This window comes from Papio anubis, chromosome 7 (assembly GCF_008728515.1).
Source record: "Papio anubis isolate 15944 chromosome 7, Panubis1.0, whole genome shotgun sequence".
Classification (NCBI taxonomy): domain Eukaryota; kingdom Metazoa; phylum Chordata; class Mammalia; order Primates; family Cercopithecidae; genus Papio; species Papio anubis.
In genome coordinates, this window is record NC_044982.1 from 3,866,452 (window position 1) to 3,893,601 (window position 27,150).

Consider the following 27,150-nt stretch of genomic DNA (forward strand, 5'->3'; position numbering starts at 1 on the left):
AGGCAGCGTTATTCACAATCATCAAAAACTGTGAAATATTCAGATGTTCTTCCATGGGCAAATGGATACACCAACTGTAGTACACCCATATACTGGAACAGTACACAGCAATAAAAATAGTGAACTACTAATATATGCAACAACACAGACCTATCTCCAAAGCATTACAGTGAGTGAGAGAAGTCAGTACAAGTTCATTCATATGACACTCTGCAAAAGTACAGGGATAACGAATAGATCCAGGGTTTCCAGGGGCTAGAAGTGTGAGGAAGGTTAAGAAAATGTGAGAGGCCAGGCGCGGTGGCTCACGCCTGTAATCCCTGCACTTTGGGAGGCCGAGGCGGGCAGATCACGAGGTCAGGAGATTGAGACCATCCTGGCTAACACGGTGAAACCCCGTCTCTACTAAAATACAAAAAATTAGCCGGGCGCAGTGGCGGGCGCCTGTAGTCCCAGCTACTCGGGAGGCTGAGGCAGGAGAATGGCGCAAATCCGGGAGGTGGAGCTTGCAGTGAGCCGAGATCGCGCCACTGCACTCCAGCCTGGGCGACAGAGTGAAGACTCCGCCTCAAAAAAAAAAAAGAAAAAAAAAAAGAAAGTGTGAGAGAGTTTTTGGAGGAGATGGAGCTCTTTGGTATCCTAATTGTGTGGTGTTATGTGAAACTCCAGTAGTGCCCCCATCAGCATTTGCTTTCTGTGATTTCAGTCACCCATGATAAACCGTGGTCTGAAAACATTCAATTGAGAATTCCAGAAACAGTTCCTGAATTTTACATTGTGCCCCATTCTGATTACCATGCTGAAATCTCGTGCCGTCCCTCCTGGGACATGCATCATTCCTTTGTGCACCACGTCCCCTCTGGAGGTACTATGTGCCCATCAGTAACTCGGCCATCTTAGTTACCAGCTGGACGGTCACAGCATTGCAGCACTTGCATTCAAGTCCCCCATATTTTACTTACTAACACCCCCAAAGTGCTGGTGATGTTGGCATATTGCTATAATTGTTCTATTTTATTATTAGTTTTTGTTGTTGATCTCTCAGTGTGTCTAACTTATAAAGTAACCTTTATCATAGGTATGTATGCATAGGAAAAACCATAGTGTATATATAGGGTTCAGTACTACCCAGTTTCAGGCACCCACCGGGGCCTTGAAACATACCTTTCATGGATAAGGACAGAGTATTGTATACACATCTTAACTCTCACAAAAAAGTGCAGCAAAAATTATTCAGTTTTGCTACACGTAAATCAAAAAATATATATAATATATAAAAATATAAATACAATAAAAACAAAGAAATGCCATTAATTTCTGGGTAGATACTAATATTTGCTGAAGGTGCTAACACAGGCAGGACTCTTTAAACTTTGTTTAAAGCTGATTTTTATCAAGTTTTAAAGACCTTAAAAAATAAGCCCTTAAAAAATAAAAAATTATCTGGAATAATTAGGTCTACAAGGAAATTGCAATTACCAGTCGCCATCAAGGGGGTAAGAAAGGTTTATTAGCTGGGCGCGGTGGCTCACGCCTGTAATCCCAGCACTTTGGGAGGCCAAGGTAGGCGGATCACCTGAGGTCGGGAGGTCGGGAGTTTGAGACCAGCCTGACCCACATGGAGAAACCCTATCTCTACTAAAAATACAAAATTAGCCGGGCTTGGTGGCGCATGCCTCTAATCCCAGCTACTTGGGAAGGCTGAGGCAAGAGAATCGCTTGAACCTGGGAGGTGGAGGTGGTGGTGGGCTGAGATCGCACTATTGCGCTCCAGCCTGGACAACAAGAGCGAAACTCCGTCAAAAAAAAAAAAAAGAAAGAAAGAAAGAAAGAAAGAAAGGTTTATTTACATGGCTAGCGGGGCTATACAGTGGTTCAACTACTTCAGAGAAAAAACAGGCAATGTATAGTAAAGTAGACGTATGGATACCTTGCAAGTCAGCATTTCCATTTCTAGACTACATATATATGCAATGTTTTTCAAATTGCTGGTCAAATCTACTCACATTGAATTCTGGGTTCCTAATCAGCATTTTAAAAAAAGAGTAAGGAACAGAAAACATCAGCATATGGTTTCATGTGTTTATAAACTATTGGTGGAGATTTTTTAAAGTCTGAAAGTCTCTGGTCTAGAGACTTTAAGAGGTGCACATGGAAGGACAGCATGTTGCTCAGTTTTCTGTTTCGGCTTGGCTAGACTCTAGTAGCCAGTTATTTAATCAAACATTAATCTAGGTGTTGCTGTGAAAAGTATTTAGTAGATATGGTTAACATCTATAATCACTTGATTACCCTCCATAATGTGAGCGGGCCTTATCCAGTTCACCGGAAGGTCGTAGGAGCAGAAATTGAGATTTTTCCAGAAGTTGAGACTGAGGCCCTAACTCCTTCCTATAGGCCTGCTCTACAGATTTCAGACTTGTCAGGCCCCTACAACTACATAAACCAATTCCTTAAAATAAATCTCTGAATATATGTATACATAGATACACCCATACATATTCCAGTAGTTCTGTTTATCTGAAAGAACCCTATCTACATAGTAACATAGATAGTTACTACAGAATTGTCTACAGGACCAAAATAGAGGAAAATCTTTAAAATACATCAACAGGGGCTGGGCGTGGTAGCTCATGCCTGTAATCCCAGCACTTGGGGAGGCTGCAGCGGGTGGATTACCAGAGGTCGGGAGTTCGAGACCAGCTTGATCAACATGGAGAAACCCTGTCTCTACCAAAAACACAAAATTAGCCAGGCATGGTGGCGCACGCCTGTAATCTCAGCTACTAGGGAGGCTGAGGCAGGAGAATCACTTGAACCCGGGAGGCGGAGGTTGCGGTGAGCAGAGATCATGTCATTGCACTCCAGCCTGGGCAACAAGAGCAAAACTCTGTCTCAAAAAAAAAAAAAAAAAAAATCAACAGGGATTGGATAAACCGTGGTATGTGACTTCAAGGGAATTAAATACAGAAAACAAAATCAGATCTACAGCTATCAACCAGTCTGAACAGAAAAAGCAAGTTAAAGGAAATGTATAATATCATAACTTGAATGTTGAAAATATAAAATTGGTACTATCAGTTATAGGGAACATTTAAAGAATAAGATGTGTACAATGAAGATATTCTTAAAACCAGATTAACAGGCATTTAAAGAGAGAAAGATCTTGCTTTGTAACATTATAATATTTCACTGTTCTTTGCAAATCCCAGTGCTAAGCAGACAAATACTATTTTGTGTACATTGCTTGTATATATCCAAAACTTTAAGAATCACAGAGAAATCCTTCACTGTATGATTTGATGCTACCTGTGTTCAAATTTAAAATCATCTAGTCCAACAGTAAGGAAAATACTCTTCTAGTATATTTTCAGTTCTACTCTGAAACTCTGAGCTATTTCTCACTCTACAATGTCATATTTTACTTGTCAACTGTTTGGAAGCACAACAGCAACTTACAGGGTATGAGGGTTCCAATTTCTCCACATCCTCACCAACACTTGTTATTATCTGACTTTTTGATTCTAGCTAGCAGGTGTGAAGTAGTCTCTAACTGTGGTTTTGATTTACATTTCCCTGAATAAAGAGGTTGAGCATATTGGTTGTTTATTGGCCATCTGAGTATCTTCCCTGGAGAAATGTCTATTCTGCTCTTTTGCCTGTTTTATGTTGGGAATATAAAATGGTGTCATTCCTCAAAAGATTATCATATAACCCAGAAAATCCACTCCGAGGTATACAGCCCAAAGAAATAAAAACATATGTCCACATAATAATTTGTATATAAATTTTCATAGCAGCATTACTCAACAGCTAAAAGACAGAAACAACCCAAATGCCCATCAACTGATGATTGAATAAAAAAAATGCAGTATGTCTATCACAGAACATTATACTGCCAAGAAAAGGAATAAAATACTAACACATGCTCAGCATGAAATTTGAAAACACTATGCTAAGTAAAAGCAGTCAGTCACATGCACAAAAATCCAGTCTATTGTATGATTTTATTTACATGAACCATCCAGACAGAAAGATTAGTGATTGCCATAGGCTGTGGGGCATTTGGAAATAACAGGGAGCCACTGCTAACAGGTACAGCATTTCCTTATGGGATGATAAGAATGTTTTAAATTTGATTTGTGGTGAGAGCTGCACAACTGAATGTACCGAAAGCCACTGGATCTTGCATATTTTAAATAAGTGAACTGCATGTTTTGTTAATTTTATCGTAGTAAAGCTGTTATTTTAAAAGCAAGGCTACTCAGGAGGCTGAGGTGGAAGGATCAGCTGAGGCCAGAATTTCAAGGCCAGTCTGAGCAACACAGTGAGACCCTATCTCTACAAGTTTTTAAAAGTTAGCCAGGTATGGTGGTGAGCACCTGTAGTCCCAGCTACTTGGGAGGGTGAGGCTAGAGGATTGCTTGGGCCCAAGAGTTCAAGGATGCAGTGAGCTATGATCACCCTGAGGCACTCTAGCCTGGGCAACAGGGAGAGATCCTGTCTCTTTAAAACAAACAAACAAAACACAGAAACTAACTGGAAAGATTAGACAGGTTACTCCATGGCCATTAGAACACCTGCTTAGGTTCTCATAGCACCCTCTCCCCTACACCCTAAAAAATCACGTTAGATCTGTGGAGTGGAGGGGAAGAGGGAGTTGTTTTTCTATCATTCAGGGTCATATCCTCAATGCCCGAAGTCAGAACAGAAAGACGAAGACAAGAAAGAGAATGGCCAAATGGATAAACACAGAAGGGGCAGCAAAAACAATCAGAACTGAAATAAATGGTGAATATGCTTTTCTTGCTATCAATAATTATAAGATAGGGCTGGGCATGGTGGCTCACACCTGTAATCCCAGCACTTTGGGAGGCCAAGATGGGTGGATCACCTGAGGTCAGGAGTTCAAGACCAGCCTGGACAACATGGTGAAATCCCATCTCTACTAAAAATACAAAAATTAGCCAGGAGTGGTGGCAGGCGCCTGTAATCCCAGCTACTTGGGAGGCTGAGGCACGAGAATCGCTTGAACCCAGGAGGCAGAGGTTGCAATGAGCTGAGGTCACGCCACTGCACTCCAGCCTGGGGTACAAAGCAAGGCTCCGTCTCAAAAAAAAAAAAAAAAAAAAAAAGGTAAATTCTTATTCCTAAATGTGTGAACTGGCCACCCATACTTTCACTATATCCTAAGATGTTAAGCATGAGTAAATTTAACTTAATTATGTTAGGGACCAAAAAACATTTTGTGACTCCAAAATTGTTTGCTTCTGATGTTGGGTAATCAAAAAGATACAAATCAAAGGGAATGGCAAGAGTACATATGATTACTATTGCTATAACAGTTACATATACTTACTATGTGCTAGGCACTGTGTACTTTGACAGGCCTCAATTCATTTCAATCTTACAACAATCCATTTTACAGATGAGAAAATTAAAGCACAGAGAGACAAAGCAAGCTGCCCAACATCACACTTATGAGCAGTGAAGCTGAGAGTCGAAGCTTAAGGAAGAGGGATGAAAACAGCAGAAGCCAGAGTTGGTGGTGTTAACCATTATGCTACACAGCCTAGATTTTAAAGAACATTTTTCCTCCTCATGATATCCATTAAGTATTTTAGCACTTAAGCTACATGGCTTAAGAATTCTCAACTGACAACAGTTCACGCTCTATAAAATGAGGAAGTCAGAAGCAACTTTGGTATTTAAATACCAAACTATCTTTTTCTTATTTTTCTGAGACCGAGTTTCACTCTTGTTGCCCAGGCTGGAGTGCAATGGCGCGATCTCGGCTCACTGCTACCTCTGCCTCCCGGGATCAAGCGATTCTCCTGCCTCAGCATCCCAAGTAACTAGGATTACAGGCATGTGCCACCACGTCCAGCTAATTTTGTATTTTTAGTAGAGACGGGGTTTCTCCACATTGGTCAGGCTGGTCTCAAACTCCCGACCTCAGGTGATCTGCCAGCCTCGGCCTCTCAAAGTGCTGGGATTACATTAAATATCTGTATCTTTCTACAAAGCATATACCTACTGTCTGGTTCTCTCTTCTCTAATCACTTCCTTTTTAAATGCTAAAAGTTTACATTGGAACAAATAGGCCCATAATTTCCAATCACCAGCTCTCTGGAATTAAAATCTACAATAAATATAAGCATGTTATAAAATCCTTAAAAACTCAAATCTCATGTTCTCCTGAATTTATGGGAAAACATTTTTCCTCTCAAAGATTAGCGATTTCACAAAAATTTAAAAGCTAAACAGATTTTTTTAGTTGAAGATTTTTTCCTCCATAATAAATGCTCTATTCACTTGCTTTTTAAAAACAGAAACTTTTTTTAAAAACTTATATCGCAGTTGGTTAACGAGGGGTATGTATACTCCCACTAGACCCCCACCCCCAAAAAGGAGAGGGACTGTAAAAAATAAAAAGGCAGGCAAGAACAAAGCTGGACAGGGAGAGAAGACAGACAGAAAGGGCTTCAGCAGTTAGCTGAGGTAGAAACTATCATGCCACAACTGACATACACATAACCAGTTACCATTGCTTATTTTGTATTGTATTACCCAGTAAATACCCAACTAGATAGATAATTCCTTGGTAACAAAGAATCCATTCTTCATTCTTGTACTGCCACTATTTACCTGACCTGAAGTAGCGCTATTTGGTCAATTGATTTCATAGGTCTTCAGCTGTCTTGAGTCTTAATTTTAGCAAGATTCATTCTCATTAGCATCACCACAACAGTAATTGCATCACCACAGCAGTAACTATCCTCAGAAGAAATGTTCTAAACATGTATAGTGTGTTCTGTCTTTCGGGATAGTGTTTCACATCTCCAGGGGGAGCAGAAGAGAAGATGTGATGCAGAGGAACTAAACGGCCACATGAATGGTAGTAAGAGATTTTAACAAAAGTTTACGTTTCCCCATGTTTTCTCTACCACTATTTTAAACATCAGGGTTCCCTGGGTTCCTCTTTTTCATCTGGTATTAATTACTCTTCCTATGCCATTAACACCTAACACTGCAAATTTCTCAAACCACATTTATTATGGTAATGACCTCTAAATCTGTATCTCAAGACAGAATACACATATAAGGCAAGAACAACTCAAAAGGCATCCTGACACAGCTTATCGCCCTGTCATTCACCCTTACCACTATCAACAAGAAGCTGTTTCTTCTTGTTTATCTAAAAAAATTAACACTATCACTTGTATAGTCACCAACTCCCAGCGATAAGGCTGCAAGTCATCTTGGAGTCCCCTCATCTGCTACTAGCACTCGAGCACACACACTCTGCAAAACCCACTGAGCCCCATCCACTAATCCCTTCAATTTTTCTCAAATCCATCGCTCTCCAACCCTTCCGCCATTAACCTTCAGTTTCCAACTTCACAGTTTCTCATCTCGTCCTGTCTTTTTTTTTTTTGAGAGGGAGTCTCGCGCTGTCGCCCAGGCTGGAGTGCAGTGGCCGGATCTCAGCTCACTGCAAGCTCCGCCTCCCGGGTTTGCGCCATTCTCCTGCCTCAGCCTCCCGAGTAGCTGGGACTACAGGTGCCCACCACCTCGCCCGGCTATTTTTTTGTATTTTTTAGTAGAGATGGGGTTTCACTGTGTTAGCCAGGATGGTCTCAATCTCCTGACCGCGTGATCCGCCCGTCTCGGCCTCCCAAAGTGCTGGGATTACAGGCTTGAGCCACTGCGCCCGGCCATATTAACTATTACTATGTGCCAGTAACTGGGCTAACCACTTCACCTATCTGTCACATAACATGCACCAAAAAAACCCTATGAGATAAGAACTGTTGTAGTCCACATTTGAAAAGAGGAGTTAAGTCACTTGCACTTAGATCCTAACACTGGTCAGGATCTGAGCTCACATCTGGGACTCAGTCCCATAGTGGACCTGAATCTGATTATAACCACTTTGTTGTTGAGTGATGATGAACAAGCTACTTAGCTTCACTAATCCTAAAGAAAAATGGAGAGGATAATGCCTACCTTGCATGGGTTTCTATGAGGATTAGAAAGGCCACCTATTAAGTAAGTACCTGGTACATACAGATGCTCCTCAGCTTACAACAGTGTTAGTCCTGACAAATGCATCACAAATTGAAAATATTTTACTCCAAAAACGCACTTAATACACCTAACCCAATGGGCATCATAGCCTACTCTACCTTAAATATGCTCAGAACACTTACATTAGCCTGTAGTTGGGCAAGGCCATCTAACAAAGACTGTTTTATTTAAAAAAAAAAAAAAAAAAAAAAGTGTTGAGGCCAGGTGCGGTGGCTCATACCTGTAATCCCAGCACTTTGGGAGGCTGAGGTGGGTGGATTACCTGAGGTCAGGAGTTTGAGACCAGCCTGACCAACATGGAGAAACACCATCTGTACTAAAAATACAGAATTAGTCGGGCATGATGGTGCATGCCTGTAATCTCAGCTACTTGGGAAGCTGAGGCAGAAAAATCACTTGAATCTGGTAGGCAGAGGTTTCACTGAGATTGCACCACTGCATTCCAGCCTGGGCAACAAGAGTGAAACTCTGTCTCCAAAAAAAAAAAAAAAAAAAAAAAGCGCTGAATATCTCATGTAAGGATATCACACCACATACTGCTAGCCAAGGAAAAGATCAAAATTCAAAATACAGTTTCTACTGAATGTGTAGCACTTTTGTACCATCTTAAAGTTGAAAAATCCAGCCGGGTGTGGTGGCTCGTGCCTGTAATCGCAGCACTTTGGGAGGTGGAGGCAGGAGGATCACAAGGTCAGGAGACCGAGACCATCCTGGCTAACACGGTGAAACCCCATCTCTACTAAAAATACAAAAAATTAGCCGGGCGTGGTGGCGGGCGCCTGTAGTCCCAGCTACTCGGGAGGCTGAGGCAGGAGAATGGCGTGAACCTGGGAGGCGGAGCTTGCAGTGAGCTGAGATCGCGCCACTGCACTCCAGCTTGGGCGACAGAGCGAGACTCCGTCTCAAAAAAAAAAAAAAAAGGTTGAAAAATCCTAAGTTGACCATTTAAGTCAAGAACTGTCTGTACTTAATACTTGATCAATAATAGCAATTATTATTTCCTTTCTCCTCTATTATTTGACATCTTTCAGACCTTGGTACCTTCAGTGTCTAGCATATTATTAAGTACTTCGTAAATGTTAAGTAAATTAATATGCATAACATAGGTTAGGTAAACAATTAATGAAAAATTTTAGAAAGTGAGTACATTGTTCTATTCCCTTTCCTTCAACACAGCAATCCAGACTGACAAGTTTGAGAACCAAGTAGGCTGGGCAGCAACTCATGTAGCCCTGATCTCTGGAATGCCACCCACTCCCTCTCTTCTTGTACCTTTCTTTATAATAGCACTCTACCCTTTAAGGGCATAAACTCTATTCCCATGGGTAGGTTATTTCAAAAATACTATGATTTGCAATATTACAAGCTGACAAAAATAAATGAATAATTTCCCTTAGAACTGGCTCAAGGCCAGGCATGGTGGCTCACACCTGTAATCCCAGCACTTTGGGAAGCTGAGGTGGGTAGATCATTTGAGGTCAAGAGTTTAAGAACAGCCTGGCCAACATGGTGAAAACCTGGCTCTACTAAAAATGCCAAAAAAAACCACCCCAGCTGTGGTGGCTCACACCTATAATTCCAGCTACTCGAGAGGCTACTGGAGAGGCTGAGGCATGAGAATCACTTGAACCCAGGAGGCAGAGGTTGACATGAGCCAAGATTGCACCACTGCATTCCAGCCTGGGTGATATAGTGAGACTCTGTCTCAAAAAATAAAAATAAATAATAGAACTGGCTCAATCACTGTTCAGTAATCTGAGTTCAGCTAAAGCCTAATCTATGTCCCTTTTCTGATTCCCCAAGAAGGAAGTCAGATGCTAATCAAATGCTACTGAAGTTAATTCTGCACTAGAAACTGCAATTGTATAGTCAGTTTCTAACTAATAACATCTTATCTTCTCTCATTCTCTTGGACTCACAGGTGTCTTGGACTGGGAATCAATTTTCTCTAAGAGGAACCACAAACACTTTTCTTCCATGTTATCAATATAACAAGCTTATCATTTACCACCAATGTAATTTAGCCACATATGATCCTCAAACCAAAACAAAGACAAAACACTTCAGAGACCAATTAATTTCACAGTGAAATGTTTTAGGCTCAGGTTTCTCCTATTTCTCCTAACACTGTCCTATCAGTAATGTAACACACTAATCAGAATGGACAAGGCTGTATTGACATTTCACCACCAAGCAATTCAAGAGAAACAAAAGCCCTGAAGCTACAGTCTGACTGATGGTCAGGCACCACAATCTTAAGAAATACAGAGGGCCCAGATTATCCTATAACACAATTATTCCCAACATCACCATGACCCAAAGAAAACTTCTAACTACTGTACCACCAGCTAAGGACACACCTTTACACTAATGTTGTAAGAGTTCCTTATAAAAGGTTGAGTTAGGAAAAAAGACAATATGGAATTCTTTGCAAAAGTCTGGCAAAACAGGATGTTAGAAGGGAACACAGAAACCCTGTCCAGTAAAAATGATGAGAGAAGTTGCATTAGTGTGTTTTCACAATGCTGATAAAGATATACCAGAGACTGGGCAATTTACAAAACAAAGAGTAAGTTTAACTGGATTTAACAGTTCCGTGTGGCTGGGGAAGCCTCACAGTCAAGGCATAGGGCAAGGAGGAGCAAGTAAGGTCTTACATGGATGGCAGCAGGCAGAGAGGAGCACTTGTGCAGGGAAACTCCCCTTTGTAAAACGATCAGATATCTCGTGAGACTCATTCACTATCAAGAGAAAAGCACAGGAAAGAGCTGGCCTCATGATTCAATTATCTACCACCTGGTCCCTCCTACAACATGTGGGAGTTATGGGAGCTACAAGATAAGATTTGGGTAGGGACACAGAGCCAAACCGTATCATAAGTGTACTGTACATAAGTTCAGGCTTTCTGAAGGGTAGTTTGGCAAAGTTTACCCAAGCCTCCAGCAATTTATCCCAAAAGAAAATATTCATAAAGCTATGCAAAAACTTACCTACAAAGTTATTCATCAAATGCTGCTGAAAACAGCAATAAATTGGAAAGAACTCAAATGTCCAACATAATCTCATAATCTGGTACAACCGTATTGTGGAAACTGTACACATTAAAAGCTACAGAGCCCTTTTCACAAGATGGCACCAAAAGCAAAGAAGGAAGCTCCTGCCCCTCCTAAAGCCAAAGCCAAAGCCAAAGCCAAAGCCAAAGCCAAAGCAAAGGCTTTGAAGGCCAAGAAGGCAGTGTTGAAAGGCATCCACAGCTGAAAAAAAAAGATCCACACATCACGCACTTTCCAGCAGCCCAAAACACTGCAACTCCAGGGGTAGCCCAAATATCCTCAGAAGAGCGCCCCCAGGAGAAACAAGCTTGACCACTACACTACCATCAAGTTGCCGCCGACCACTGAGTCTGCCATGAAGAAGAGAGACGACAACAACACACCTGTGTTCACTGTGGATGTTAAAGCCAACAAGCGCCAGATCAAACAGGCTGTGAAGAAGCTCTGTGACCCTGATGTGGCCATGGTCAACTCCCTGATTCAGCCTGATGGGGAGAAGGAGGCATACGTTCAACCAGCTCCTGATTATGATGCTTGGGATGTTGCCAACAAAACTGGGATCATCTAAACTGAGTCCAGCTGGCTAATTCTAAATATATGTATATCTTTTCACCAGAAAAATAAAAATAAAAAGTTGCAGAACTATGTACATTTAATGACTTGGGAAAACCATACGTAAAGTACAACATGCAAATGACAACAAAGTGCTGCATACTACAGAATCACCTAATCTAACAACTCACAGGCAGGGCGCAGTGCCCACGCCTGGAAATCCCAGTACTTCGAGAGGCCAAGGCTGGAGGGTTGCTTGAGGTCAGGAATTTGAGACCAGCCTGGGCAACAAAGTGAGACCCTGTCACTACAAAAAATAAAAAAAATAGCGAGGCATTGTGGCTAACACTTGTAGTTCCAGCTACTTGGGTTGCTGAGGTGGGTGAACTCCTTGAGTCCAGGAGTTCAAGGCTGCAGTGAGCCATGATCGTGCCACTGCAATACAGCCTGGGCAACAGGGCAAGACTCTGCCTCAAAACAAACAAAAACTCATGTCCAATTCAAATTATGTTTCCATAAGCATAACTACATATGCTATAGGTGAAGTAGGATACAGTCTTATCCTACTTCACCTACAGATATGCCTGTCCTGTTCTGAAGGAACTCCCTCTGCTCACCTCTAATGAGAGACCTAATATTCTAGGAAATACTTTCCCCCACTGCTTTTCCTAAAGCACTTAATACATAATTACACTGTTGACTAAATTTTTCTTACTGAGAAACTATTTCTTCCCTCTGAGTCTTACAAGGTTTTGAAATGCTGAGAACAGAAAGTCACTGACAGCCGGGCGCGGTGGCTCAAGCCTGTAATCCCAGCACTTTGGGAGGCTGAGACGGGCGGATCACAAGGTCAGGAGATCGAGACCATCCTGGCTAACACGGTGAAACCCCGTCTCTACTAAAAAATACAAAAAACTAGCCGGGCGAGGTGGCGGGCGCCTGTGGTCCCAGCTACTCTGGAGGCTGAGGCAGGAGAATGGCGTAAACCCGGGAGGCGGAGCTTGCAGTGAGCTGAGATCCGGCCACTGCACTCCAGCCTGGGCGACAGAGCCAGACTCAGTCTCAAAAAAAAAAAAAAAAAAAAAAAAAAGAAAGTCACTGACATACTGTAGTTTCATGAAAGAGGATGGAATTACTACCTATCTTTTGGTGAAACTAGAAACAGAGCACTATCAGTCAGGTTTTTTAAAGCCCACATAATTATAAGTGACTTTTCTTTCTTTCTTTTTTGAGACAAGTTCTCACCCGGCTGCCCAGGCTGGAGTGCAGCGGTACGATCTCGACTCACTGCAACCTCCGCCTCCTGGGCTGAGGCAATCCTCCCACCTCGGCCTCCCAAGTAGCTAGGACTACACACCCAGCTTGTTTTTTGTACTTTTAGTACAGAAAGGGTTTCACCATGCTGCCCAGGCTGGTCTCAAACTCCTGGGCTCAAGCAATCCACCTGCCTCAGCCTCCCACAGTGCTGGGATTATAAGCATGAGCCACCGCACCTGGCCTATAACTGACTTTTCTGTTACTAATCCAGATTTGTGAGGATTTTATTAGACTTCTACCCCAACCTTCTCTCTTCACAGTGGTTTATCCCTTTGAAAAAGAGCTGAGCAGTATCACTAATATACAATTTTACCCTTTTTAAAAACTAATCTGAACCAATTTATGAGATAGTAATTTACACAAGTCACCCCATACTAAGGAAATATCTCTATCCTTAATAACATTATGTTTGAAGATGAAAGGATGAAACTTACCATGCAATCTCTTTCTTAGCCTACCAGTATGGTAATAATCACACTTTTTAACAACAGCCAAAAATCAGATGCTGTCAATTTCTTATTACTAGTCCCAGAAAAGACACATCTATTTTCTTCTTGATTTAGAATAGGTTAAAAAGTTAATTTGGGCTGGGCACGGTGGTTCACACCTCTAATCAAACTGTGGGAGGCCAAGTGGGGAGAATCACTTGAGGCCAGCAGTTAAGAGATCAGCCTGGGCAACACAACACAGCAAGACTCCGTCTCTACAGGGCATGATGTTGCGCTCCTGTACTTTTACTACTTCGGAGGCTAAGGTGGGAGGATTGCTGGAGCCCAGGAGTCCAAGGCTGCAGTAAGCCATGATTATACATCAAGTTGCACTCCAGCCTGGGTGACAGAATGAGACCCCATCCCAAAAAGGGGGAAAAAGAAATTAATTACAGAAGATACGAAAAAAAAAAAAAAGGTTTTACCCAAAAGCAAATCTATGCAAAATATCTTCAAAATTTCATGTTGTTAAAAAAAAAAAATTTCAAACCACAAGTATCACTCATAATGTATATCACATTCTTAGAGTTGCTTTACTAAAATCAGCATATCCGTAAGATAACCCACTAGGATGAATTAAACAGATGGGCTCAGAACTCAGACCATCAGTTTGAAATTCTAGGTGTGCACCTACAAAATTTAAATACACTGGAAAAATGATTTCAAACAGGGCTTTCTCATTTGAAACCGGTGGTTAAAGACAATCTCTACCCCATAGTGACAGAATTAAATGAGATAATACATACATAAAGTGCTTGGCTAAATGCCTCAGCACACCATGAGCATGCGACTCACCAGATTATTTATTTTATTATGAAAGTCAGTGTTTGGAGTAAAAAGAACAGAAAAACCACCTAAAAACAACTCAACATTAACTACTTCACGCTTCTTGACTATGGCTGTCTTCTCCTACATTCCCAAACACTGATCTAGGCTCTAAGTGGCTTATTCAGGTTGTAATAATGTCCTTACCAAACTTTCTGCCTCCTCTCTCTGCCTCCAAATTGAAAATTATTATATAAATGGCAGCAGGCGATACCTCTCCATTACTGTCCATGTGACACTACTTCACATTACCCTTGCAAGAAGTTCTCCCAAATTCAAGCAACTCTAGAAACTATTAAAGATACAAAGAACTTCACAAATAGAGTTTACTTAAAGGTTGGGAAACCATACACATGAAGTGTCTTGGCAGAGGTGATGGTGTCAAGGACCCCATGCCTATTCCAGCCCAGAGCTCTCTCGATCACACCGTATTACATTATTACATTCCCAGAGCTTTCTTGTTTGACACATAACTGTGCCAGAATTGGTTCCTTGTCTGGTATTCTGTCACTCTGTAGGAATTTCCAGTAAAATAAGATGAATTTTTATTGTTGTTAGTATTATGTTACGCACCACCAGAATAGCCAAAATAAAAATGGAAGACTTTATGAGCCCTAATGATGCTGGTACCTCACTATTTACAAATGCTGATCAGATGAGACATTTGTTTTGATAGTGAAGGCCATGCAACCCTGCATCAACAAAACTCCACTTGTTCATAAGCAAATATAAAATTGCAGTAATTTATCCAAGTATTTATGGAGGTCTTATCTAAAGAGGTTCTTTTTAAAAAGTCAAATAAGAAGTCCAGTAAGCCAGTAGAATAATGGGCAAAGACCTTCCCTAGAAAAAGCAGCTTCCTTGTGGGAGAATTTCAAGTAATTTATGTAAATATTCCCCACTCCCCTCCAGGAGATGGAGCTTAAATCCCCGACTTGAGTGTAGATTGGACTTACTAACTTGTTTCCAAAAAAATAAGTATGGAAGGTGTAGGTTGGACTTACTAACTTGTTTCCAAAAAAATATTGTTTCCAAAAAAATAAGTATGGAAGGTGGTGAATGTATACAGTAGAGAAACATAACCTTGGCCACGATTAACATTATCAGCAGTAAATCATGGTGTAGCATGCACTACACCCCCCACCACTCCAACAATATGAATTCCCCAAATGCATAACTCTAGTCTAATCAAGTGAAAAACAGCAAACTGGGGAGACATCATAATTAAATGCAATGCATACAGTACTCTGGACTGGATTCTAAAACAGAAATGGATATTAATGGGAAAACTAGTGGAATCTAAATAAAATGTGGAACTTAGTAATGTATCAGTGTTGGTTTCTTGGTACTGACAAGCACACCTTTGTGATGTAAGGGGAACCCAAGTGAGGGGTCCGATAATCCATAGCATACACGAAAGGGTTGGGGGTAGGTAGGTAGCCATCCTGTTCCTGAGAAAAAAGTCACACTCTAAAAACTTTCCATAACTCAAGTCATAAATGTAAGAACACCATTTTTATTATTTTTATTTTTTTCAGAGTCTCAGTCTCATCCAGCCTGGAGTGCAATAGTGTGATCTTGGCTCACTGCAACTTCTTACCTCCCTAGTTCAAGCAATTCCTGTGCCTCAAGTGATCTCCCACCTTGGCCTCACAAAGTGCTGGGATCACAGGCATGAGCCACCGTGCCTGGTCTTACACACAGGAATTAAAGCTACCGCACCTGGTCAGAAAAACCTTTTTAAAAAGGAAGGCCGGGCACAGTGGCTCACGCCTGTAATCCCAACACTTTTGGGAAGCAGTGAATTGGATCACCCTGATGTTGGGAGGTTGAGACCAGCCTCACCAACATGGTGAAACCCTAATAAAGTGTGGTGGCAGGCGTCAGTGCTGGGGAGGGTGAACAGAAGGTTGATGAGGAAAGGATAGAACACAAACGAGATCAGGGAAGAGGGAGGCCAGGTGGCTGGAATAAGGTCAGGTCGGTCAGCAAGGTCAGGTCCGAACGCATCAAAATTAAGTAATTAAGCGTCAAATCGGAGCAAAACAAGGAACCTGTACCTGGGAGGCGGAGGTTGCAGTGAGCTGAGAGTGTGCCAGGGCACTCCATCCTAGGCAACAGAGCGAGACCTGGTCTCAGAAAAAGAGAAAAGAGAGGAGAGAGGAGGAGGAGGAGGAGGAGGAGGGAGGAGGGAGAGAAAATTTTTCTGAGCAGGCGCTGTGGGAGTAGTCTCAGCACTTTGGGAGGCTGAGGTGGGTGGATCGCTTGAGGTCAGAAGAGCAAGACCAGCCTGGCCAACATGGTGAACCCCATCTCTACTAAAAATACAAAAAATCAGCCAGGCATGGTGGCACACCTGTAGTCCCAGTTACTCAGAGGCTGAAACAGGAGAATCGCTTGAACTTAGGAGGCAGAGGTTGCAGTGATAGTACCGCTGCACTCCAGCCTAGGTGACAGAGTAAGACTCCATCTCAAAACAAACAAACAAACAAACAAAAAACAGAAAAATTTTCTTAAAAATGTCTCAGCTTGGCCGGGCGCGGTGGCTCAAGCCTGTAATCCCAACTTTGGGAGGTGCCCGAGGCAGGCTGATCCAGTCAGGAGATCAAGACCATCCTAGCTAACTGCAGTTGAAACCCGTCTCTACTAAAAATACAAAAACCTTGGTGAGGTGGTGACATATAGTCCCAGCTACTCGAGGAGGCTGAGGCAGGAAGAATGGCGTGAACCGAGGTGGGCTTGCAGTGAGCTGAGATCGTACTGCTCCAGCCGGGTGACAGGCGAGACTCCCTCTCAAAAAAAAAAAAAAAAAAAAAGTCTCAGCTTACCCGGGCATGTGAAACCACACCTATAATCCCAGTACTTTGGGAGGCCAAGCAGGCAGATCGCTTGAGGTCAGGAGTTCAAGACCAGCCTGGCCAACATGGTGAAACCCTATCTTTACTAAAATACAAAAATCAGCCAGGTGTGGTGGCATGTGCCTATAATCCTAGCTACTCAGGAGAGTGAGGCAGGAGAATCGCTTGAACCTGGGAGATGGAGGTTGCAGTGAGTCAAGATTGCGCTACTGCACTCCAGTCTGCACAACAGAGCAAGACTCCGTCTCAAAAAAAAAAAAAAAAATCATCTCAGCAAAGTGATTTCAAAGAATGAAAAGAATTTGTTTCCACTCAAATGAATGGGTACATCAAGAAACATTACAAGTTATACGAGCTTAATCTTAATTTTGGAATCCACTGCATTAGTCGGTTCATAGGTTTATTTCTTCTTTTTTTTTTTTTTGGTGACAAACTCTCACTCTGTTGCCCAGGCTGGAGTGCAGTGGCGCGGTCTCCACTGACCGTGACCTTCACCTCCCGGGTTCAAGCGATTCTCTTGCCTCAGCCTCCTGTGTAGCTGGGATTACAGATGCCTGTGACCACGCCCAGCTAATTTTTGTAATTTTAGTAGAGACGGGGTTTCACCATGTTGGCCAGGCTGGTCTTGAACTCCTGACCTCAGGCAATTCACTCACCTTAGCCTCCCAAAGTGCTGGGATTACAGGCATGAGTGCTGGGATTATACACCATGCTTGGCCTTCTCCTTCGTTTTTTTGTTTCACACATACAACCAGTGGGAGGTAGGGGACGGACAAGCTAGAAGGAAATATTTATTGATCACCTATTATTATGTGCTAGACACTTTCACAAACATGAGTTTATAATCTTCACAACTTTCTGAACTATTAATAGATACCTAAATCAGTGCTTAAAAAATTAAGACTATAAAAAACATAGGAAAAGATTGTGATAAAGCAAAAACAAAAGCAAATTATATAACACGCCATAGGTAAGGTATTGAGAGGAAGGAATGCCAATGAGCTTCACAAAGGGAAAAATGCCCATGAATCATTCAGCTTCCTGCCATTCTAAAGTAAAGTACAACAGGTCAGACACTCTCTAGTATTTAAACAGAATCCTTGTAGAAAAGAAATCAGAAAACCGTTTACCTCCAGGGAAAGGAAAATGGAAGGCCAGGAATGCATAAGAAATCTACTTCTCTTGTGCATAACCCTTTTGCATCTTTTAATTTTGTAACACATGCCTGTATTGCCTATCCAAATATTCAACAAAATTTAGCTTTAAAAAAAAATTTTTTAAAGGTTGGCCGCAGGGGCTAATGCCAGAGATCCCAGCACTTTGGGAGGCTGAGGAAGAAGGATGGCTTGAAGCCAGGAGTTTGAGACCACCCTGGGCAACATGGCAAGACCTTATCTCTACAAAAAGTTTTTTAAATGAGCCAGGCATAGTGTCACCTACCTCCAGTCCCAGCTACTTGGGAGGCTGAGACAGGAGGATCCTTTAAGCCCAGGAGATTGACACTGCAGCGAGCCTTGATCATATCACTGCACTCAAGCCTGGGTGACGAATAGATCCTGTCTCAAGAAAAAAAAAGAAAAGAAAGGGGGGAAAAAAAGAAAAGGAAAAGAAAATGAAAAGAAAAGAAAAAAAAAAAAAAAAAACAAAGGGAAGACATGTGGCCGCCAATTTTATTTATTTTTTTCTTTTTTTTAACAATTTTTTTCTTTATTTTCTTCCAGAGACAGGTTCTCACTATCTTTCCCAGGCTGGTCTCAAATTCAGGCTCAAATAATCCTCCCATCTTTGCCTCTCAAAGTGCTGAACAGGTGTCAGACAGGCCTCATTAATTCTAAGTTACAAAGATCAGACTTGATCATATTCCTTCTGCAGAGAACTGTGGTTCCAACAAACACACTACTCCCTAAGCCACCCACATCACAAAAGGGTGTGTGTCATCGGAAACCCACAGCCATTATGCGGCATTACTCAATTACTAAATGACAAGCTCAAATTAGAACTACATCTTGTCTTTTACCTACTCTTCATTTTTACCCAAATGCCTGGCTCAAAATGGAAACTGTATTTTACATGATGGTTATTGTATTAGTCTGTTCTCACACTGCTACAAAAAAAAAAAAAATATCTGGCTAGGGACAATGGCTCGCACCTGTAATCCCGACACTTTGGGAGGCTGAGGCGGGCAGATCACCTAAGGTCAGGAGTTCGAGACCATCCTGGCCAACATGGTGAAACCCCATCTCTACTAAAAATACAAAAAATCAGCCAGGCGTGGCAGAGGGCACCTGTTGTCCCAGCTACTCAGGAGGCTGAGGCAGGAGAATGGCGTGAACCCAGGAGGCGGAGCTTGCAGTGAGTGGAGATCACACCATTGTACTCCAGCCTGGGTGACAGAGCCAGACTCCGTCTCAAAAAAAGAAGAAAAAAAAGAAAGAAAGAAATATCTGAGATGAGACTAGGTAATTTACAAAGAAAAGAGGTTCAATTGGCTCAAGGTTCTGCAGGCTGTACAGGAAGCATGATGCTGGCATCTGCTCAGCTTCTGGGGAGGCCTCAGGAAACTTATAATCATGGTGGAAGGCAAAGGGAAAGCAAGCACATATTACAAGGCCAGAGGAGGAGCAAGAGAGAACAGGGAGGTGCTACACACTTTTAGAGGACCAGATCTCCTAAGAGCTCACTCACTATCATGAGAATAGCACCAAGGGGGATATCCACCCCCATGATTCAATCACCTCTCAATGGGCCCCACCTCCAACACTGGGGATTACCATTCGACACAAGATTTGGCTGGGGACACAGATTCAAACAGTAACTATCAGCTATAAACATCTAACACGAACTTTTTATGAACTACTAAAGAATAACACCATAGGCTGCACATGGTGGCTTATGCCTGTAATCCCAACACTTTGGGAAGCTGAGGCCAGCCTGGACAACACGGCGAAACCCTGTCTCTACCAAAAATAGAATAAATTAGCTGGGCATGGTGGCAAGTGCCTGTGGTCCCAGCTACTCAGGAGGCTAAGGTGGAAGGACTGACTGAGCCCAGGAGGCGGAGGCTCCAGTGAGGCAAGACTGCACCACTACACTCCAGCCTGGGTGAAAGTAAAACAAGCCTCAATTAAAAAATAATAATAGGTCAGGTGTGATGGCTCACGCCTGTAATCCCAGCACTTTGGGAGGCCGACGCAGGTAGATCATGAGGTCAGGAGATTGAAAACATCCTAGCCAACATAGTGAAACCCAGTCTCTACTAAAAATACAAAAATTAGCTGGTGTGCCCCTGTAGTCCCAGCTACTTGGGAGGCTGAGGCAGGAGAATCGCCTGAACCTGGGAGATAGAGGTTGCAGTGAGCCGAGATCACGCCACTGCACTCCAGCCTGGCGACAGAGCGAGACTCCATCTCAAAAAATAGTAATAAAAAAACTAAAAAATAAAAATAACACTATAGGCCGGGCATAGTGGCTCACGCCTGTAATCCCAGCACTTTGGGAGGCCGAGGCAGGCGGATCACGAGGTCAGGAGATCGAGATCATCCTGGCTAACAAGGTGAAACCCCATCTCTACTAAAAATACAAAAAAAATTAGCCAGGCATGGTGGCAGGCGCGCCTGTAGTCCCAGCTACTCAGGAGGCTGAGGCAGAAGTATGGCGTGAACCCAGGAGGCGGAGCTTGCAATGAGCTGAGATGTACCACTGCACTCCAGCCTGGGCAACAGAGCGAGACTCTGTCTCAATAAATAAATAAATAACACTATAAAATTCAACAGCTGGTATTTTCAAATAGTTTTTTATCCATACTCTCCTCAAATCTTCCAGATACACATTCCTCCCAGTTTATTTGCACAGTTATGCATGCTAAGCATTCATTATTTATCAATGGTAATATTTTTGTTAAGTGGAAGATAGAAAATGTTAAAGTAGGTGATTGTTACATATCTATAGAAAAAAGTCAGCTGGGAGGCTGATTCTAGGTGACAAAAATAGAATATGCTAGAAAGAAATGCAGTTTGGAGAATATTCACCCAAATTAGAGTCTCAATGAAAGGACACAATAAAATACTGAAATACAGATGTGGGTGGATGGCATAACATTTGAAGGGAACTGTTCAGAAGAACAAGCAGATAGGAAAGCTTAAAAGAAAAAAAATATATAATCACCTAAAGAAAACAGGGAGTTTGAGGACACAGAATTAGGTAAAGGAACACTGCCAGAAGAAGACAAGTAGAGGAGAGGGTGTTTGTAATTCACTGCTCAGCCTTTCTTCCATTCACGTAACTAGGCAATGAAGACTTAAGGTATTCACTGTTAAGTCATTCTTTAATGCAGCAAGCGTTTATTTGGTGTAGTATAACAGTCCTGAAATGGAATCCCAGCTCTGCCTAGACTGAAGGAGAGTTCTCTCATCTCTTCAAGTTTCAATTTTCTCTTCTATAAAAATGGAGGAAAGAGTTCTTTCTTCAAAGAGATTAAACAGCAGGTTAAAACAAGTAGGAAACGTTCTGGTACATATTAGGAGCTTAAAATAATCCAAACACCACGGATAGATTCAATCATAAGGACACTTATAAGAAACTCAGTTACAAGGCTCATATCTAAAGCAGATCTAGCAAATTAAATAAACAAAAATAAAACATTTCTAGCAACTTCTACTTATTCTAAGCCAACTCAGCATAAAGATCCTCCAGTGTAAGTTTCCTTTTATTTACAAAGCCTAATGAGAATCAACTTGGGAGACCTTCAGCCACAAGAAATCAGGTCTATGGGGTTATCGAAATAATTAGGGGGCCGGGCACCATGGCTCACACCTATAATCCCAGCACTTTGGGAGGTCAAGACAGGAGTACCCGTTGAGCCCAGAAGCTGCCGGCAGTAGTAGTGAACTATGATGGTGCCACTGTACTACAGCCTGGGAAACAAAGCAAGACCCTGTCTCTATAAATAAATAAACAACCCATTTATTTTGCAAGTGTGCTTATTCATACCAATTCACTTCTGGTCAGCAAGGCAAAAAATAAGATACATAAATATAAAATAATTAAGTTCACCACTTCTCTAGTCTCTTAAGCTACTTTCAAATTCTGGCTTTTGTTTTTTTGTTTTATTGTTTTTTTTGAGACGGAGTCTCACTTTGTTGCCCAGGCTACAGTGCAGTGGCGTGATCTCGGCTCACTGCAACCTCTGCCTCCCGGGTTCAAGCGATTTTCCTGCCTCAGCCTCCTGAGTAGCTAGGATTACAGGTGCCTGCCACCACATCCAGCTAATTTTGTGTGAGACGGCGTTTCATTGTATTGGTCAGGCTGGTCTCGAACTCCTGGCCTCCCAAAGTGCTGGGATTACAGGCGTGAGTCACTGCGCCTGGCCTATTTTCAAATTCTACACCCTTTATTAATAGCAATACTCCAAACATACTGTCAAATGCTTCTAACTAGTCAACAATGTACTGTGCAACAATGATAGTTTCATTAGCTGCTACTGAATTAGTAGTGTTTTAAATGAGAACATTCTCATTAACATACCCATATTCTGAATCTAAGTCTCACTGTCTAATACAAGAATTATTAGTAATAAGATAATTAAGTTATTCAATAAAGAATAATAAAGTTATTCAATAAAGAGCAAATCAAATATTTAACATCTAAGAGTAAGGGTTCTAAATCAAGTCCTGTAAGTTTAACATATCTCAAGTCAGTTCCTAACACAGCTGGTAAAGAACCCCCACAATACCAATGAGAAGGAATAGCCCAATAACTTAAATGTTTGGCCCTTTATATACAACAATTGCAGAATAACCAGTGTCTTGCACATAGAAATTTCACCAAGTATATGGTACTGTTTCTCCATCAGTAAAATGAGAACCATGAACTTACTCTCTAGAGTACATTTAATAGAAAAATTAAGTGGCTTAATCCTGTCTACAACTTTGACGTCTGACTTCCCTTTTCCAATATCCAAGGGAATCCTGTTTTGTTTTTTAATTGAATGGATGTGGCGAGGTTGGTAGAATGTGTGTGCTTTTTTCCTACTCTCTTCCTCTGATCCTTCAAGCTTTATTAACATACTTCAGAATAGACTAATCTCAGTCATTAAGCACGGCTGATCACTATGATCCATCCATCCCTCCCTTCCTCCCTCCCTCCCTCCATCCATCCAACCATCCATTCATTTATTGAGACAGGATCTTGCTCTGTGTTCTGTCCCTCAGGCTGGAGTGCAGTGGCACTCACTGCAGGCCTCTAATTCCTGACCTCAAGTGATTCTCCTGCCTCAGGCTCCCAAAGTGCCAGGATTATGGGCACCAGCCACCATGACCACGGCCACTATAATTTTTTTTTTTTTTCCTTTTTGAGGTGGCGTCTCACTCTGTCACCCAGGCTGGAGTGTAGTGGTGCTATCCTGGCTCACTGCAAGCTCCGCCTCCTGGGTTCACGCCATTCTCCTGTCTCAGCCTCCTGAGTAGCTGGGACTACAGGTGCCCGCCACCATGCCTGGCTAATTTTTTGTATTTTTAGTAGAGACAGGGTTTCACCATGTTAGCCAGGATTGTCTCATCTCCTGACCTTATGATCTGCCCATCTCGGCCTCCCAAAGTGCTGGGATTACAGGCGTGAGCCACTGCGCCCGGCCCACAGCCACTATGATTCTTTAAGCTCTCACCTTTCTTCACTGCCTTCATACACAACCAAGTTAGATAACCAATTCATTTTCTTGGGGATCATTCCTGATGCCAATTTTATCAACCAGATTTTTTACAGTAAACAAAGTCCATTCTAGCTAATATAAGCAACTAAGTGGCTCAACAAGAAGGTCATCAAACCAGATTTACGAGCCATGCAACTAGGACAACACCAGAATTTACCCCCCACAGAACTGCTTCAGTGGAGGTCCTAACTGCTGCAAGTGTTAAACACAAGGACACTTGGCAGTGCGCAGTGGACACCACCACTAGCAAATGCTGCCTCTGAAAGCTGGCAGCCATGCTTGCCTACTTCACATCACTTGCTTCCTAATTCTAGTCTTGCCCTGGTGCATGGAGCAAAAGTCACACATCTATTACAAACTACAAGAGAGGATGGGAAAGCATAATAGCTTCTACTGTGGTGTGGATAATTTCCCCTCAGAGTGTTCAAAAGCTGCTGGTAGCCAAAATGCATACTAAACATCCACAAGTGGTATTATACTAGCTGCTTAGGTCCTAAGGCCCCTGTGTACTTTTTTTCTCACTTTACTTCCTAAATTGCTCCCTAAGTTCAGTGTTATGGAACCCTCCTAGTTTATGACTAGTAAATACTATTCATAGCTGAATCATGTTGCATTGTTTTTGTAAATCCATTCTTGTACTACCTGATTTTTAATTTATTTTTGTTGAGACAGGGTCTCCCTCTATCACTCAGGCCAGAGTTCAGTGGCGTGATCATGTGTGATTCTTTACCTGGAATTAATAACTGTCTTTTTTTCTTTTTTTCTTTTTGCTTGTTTGGTTTTCTGTATATGTATCACTAATCCACCTCCGAACTTCTACTACATGTGTAAGTCTCAACACATCAGGTTACCTATTGGTTGTTTATTTCTTGACAACACCCGCTTTGGAGCCCTGTCTTCACTCACCAATCTGGACTAACTGGTGAATGCCTATATAGCTATTATTCCAAGATTTCTCTTTAAGAATTCCCTTTACCTTATCCTTTGCTGGATTCCATGCCTGGGCCAAGCAGGGAGATTAAGCAAATGAGTAACTATATTAAGGATGAGAACCAAGATTCTCACTGTCATAGAGAGGAGCTACAAATAAGGAAAGGAAAAGGGCTAAAATGAATCCTATGATGTTGGATCAAAATGGTGGTGTTTGTGTGTAAAATTCATGGTTATATAGATTATAGGCAGAGAAACAGACAATAAATGTCTAATAAATAAATACATACAGATCTATGTACTTGTTCTGCCTACTAAGAGGGCTAAAAGCAATGATATCCTGGCAGCAATAAACACAGCTAGTGCCAAGATACTGGTTTCTATAATATTATTCTCCACTTCAAGAGAATGACTCCTCCTTAGGCAAACAGTTGACTCCAGGACGAGGCAGGGAAAACACAAGATAAATTTGAAATATTCTAAGATACCACGAACAAGCATTTAAAGGATTATAGAAGGCTGGGTGCAATGGCTCACGCCTGTAATCCCAGCACTTCAGGAGGCCGAGGCAGGCAGATTACCTGAGATCAAGCGTTCAAGACCAGCCTGGCCGACATGGTGAAACCCTGTTGCTACTAAAAATACAAAAATTAGCCAGGTGTGGTGGCGCATGCCTGTGATCTCAGCTACGCCAGAGGCTGAGGCAGGAGAATCGCCTGAACCCGGGAGGCGGGGGTTGCAGTGAGGTGAGATCACGTCACTACATTCCAGCTTGGGCGACAGAACAGGACTCTGTCTCAAAAAAATAAAAATAAATAAAGGATTATAGATATTTGTCAAAAGGACACAGGAGTCAGCTTGAAGGAACTCCCACTGGCCAAATCTGGAATAATATGAGCATCAAATTAAAAATAACAAGCCGAGCACAGTGGCACGTGCCTGTGGTCCCAGCACTTTGGGAGCACAAGGTGGGCAGCTCACTTGAGGTCAGAAGTTTGAGACCAGCCTGGCCAACATGGCAAAACCCCAACTCTACTAAAAATACAAAAATTAGCCAGGCGTGGTGGCACACATCTGTAGTCCCAGCTACTCGGGAGGCTGAGGCATGATAACTCCCCGAACCAGGGAAGGAGAGGCTGCAGTGAGCAGAGATCATGCCACTGCACCCCAGCCAGGGTGACAGAGGGAGACTCCATCTCAAAAATAAATAAAACAAATAAATAAAAATAAAGATGTCTTTATGTCCATACTACAGTTTGGCATAGAATCCTAAATTGGGCCAGGTGTAGTGGCTCATGCCTGTAATCCCATCACTTTGGAAGGTTGGGGCGGCCAGATCATGAGGTCAGGAGTTCAAGACCAGCCTGGCCAGCATGGTGGGGAAACCCTGTCTCTACTAAAAATACAAAAAATTAGCCAGGCATGGTGGTGTGGGCCTGCAATCCAGCTACTTGGGAGGCTGAGGCAGGAAAATTGCTTGAACCCAGGAGGCAGAGGCTGCAGTGAGCTGAGATCGCACCACTGCACTCCAGCCTGGCCACAGAGTGAGACTCCATCTCAAAAAAAAAAAAAAAAAAATCCTTGATTGGTATGCTCCTAGATTTCTGAGGACACTGCTCCACTGTCACCTAGATTCTAGTGTCATACAGATTCTCAGTACACTGTTGTAACTTGACTTGTTTCCACTGGAGGATTTTGGGAACTTCTCTATTCTCAGTGTTCTGAAATCCCAGTGTGAGGTACCAATCTATTTTTTATTTTATTCCCTGCGTTGGGCACTCAGTGGGTCTGCTCAATGTGGAGATTTGTGATTTTCAGTTCTGAACATTTTTAATGTGTTGATTTAATGTTGTTTCCTCTCAATTATCTTTTATCTCTCTCTAGAACACAAAACAATTCAGATGTTGGAGCTCCTGAACCAATCCATTAACTCTAAAGTATTCCCTTCTGTTCTGTTTTTGTATTCATCATTGATTACTAACATTATATCACAATCGCTTTAGTTGTCTCTCTTGTACATAACTGCTCTCCCTTCTCCCTCCCTCTCCCACTGCGTGTGAGCGCACATATGTGCACACAACCATCTGAAAAATGCAAATACCATGACAGTTCCTTTAGTATGCATCTTCTAAGAATAAGGGCATTCTCCTCTATAACCACAGTGCTATTATCACACTTAAGCAAAAGTTAATATTAATTCATTATCATTAGTATACAGTCCTTATTCACATTTCCACACTTTCTCTTCCCACCTAAATATTTTTCAGTCAAGGAGCCAATCAGGCATTTTCTCTTTTTGTCTGTCTTTGCTTACTACTTTCCAGAAGATT

General features: G+C 42.2%; 1 protein-coding gene and 1 pseudogene across 2 annotated transcripts in view; one reads left to right on the forward strand and one right to left on the reverse strand.

Annotated features, from left to right (window-relative positions):
• Window positions 1–27,150, reverse strand: part of RCOR1 (REST corepressor 1) — a 134,026-nt gene that overhangs the window by 56,930 nt on the left and 49,946 nt on the right. The window lies entirely within an intron of this gene.
• Window positions 11,221–11,712, forward strand: LOC116275681 (annotated as a pseudogene).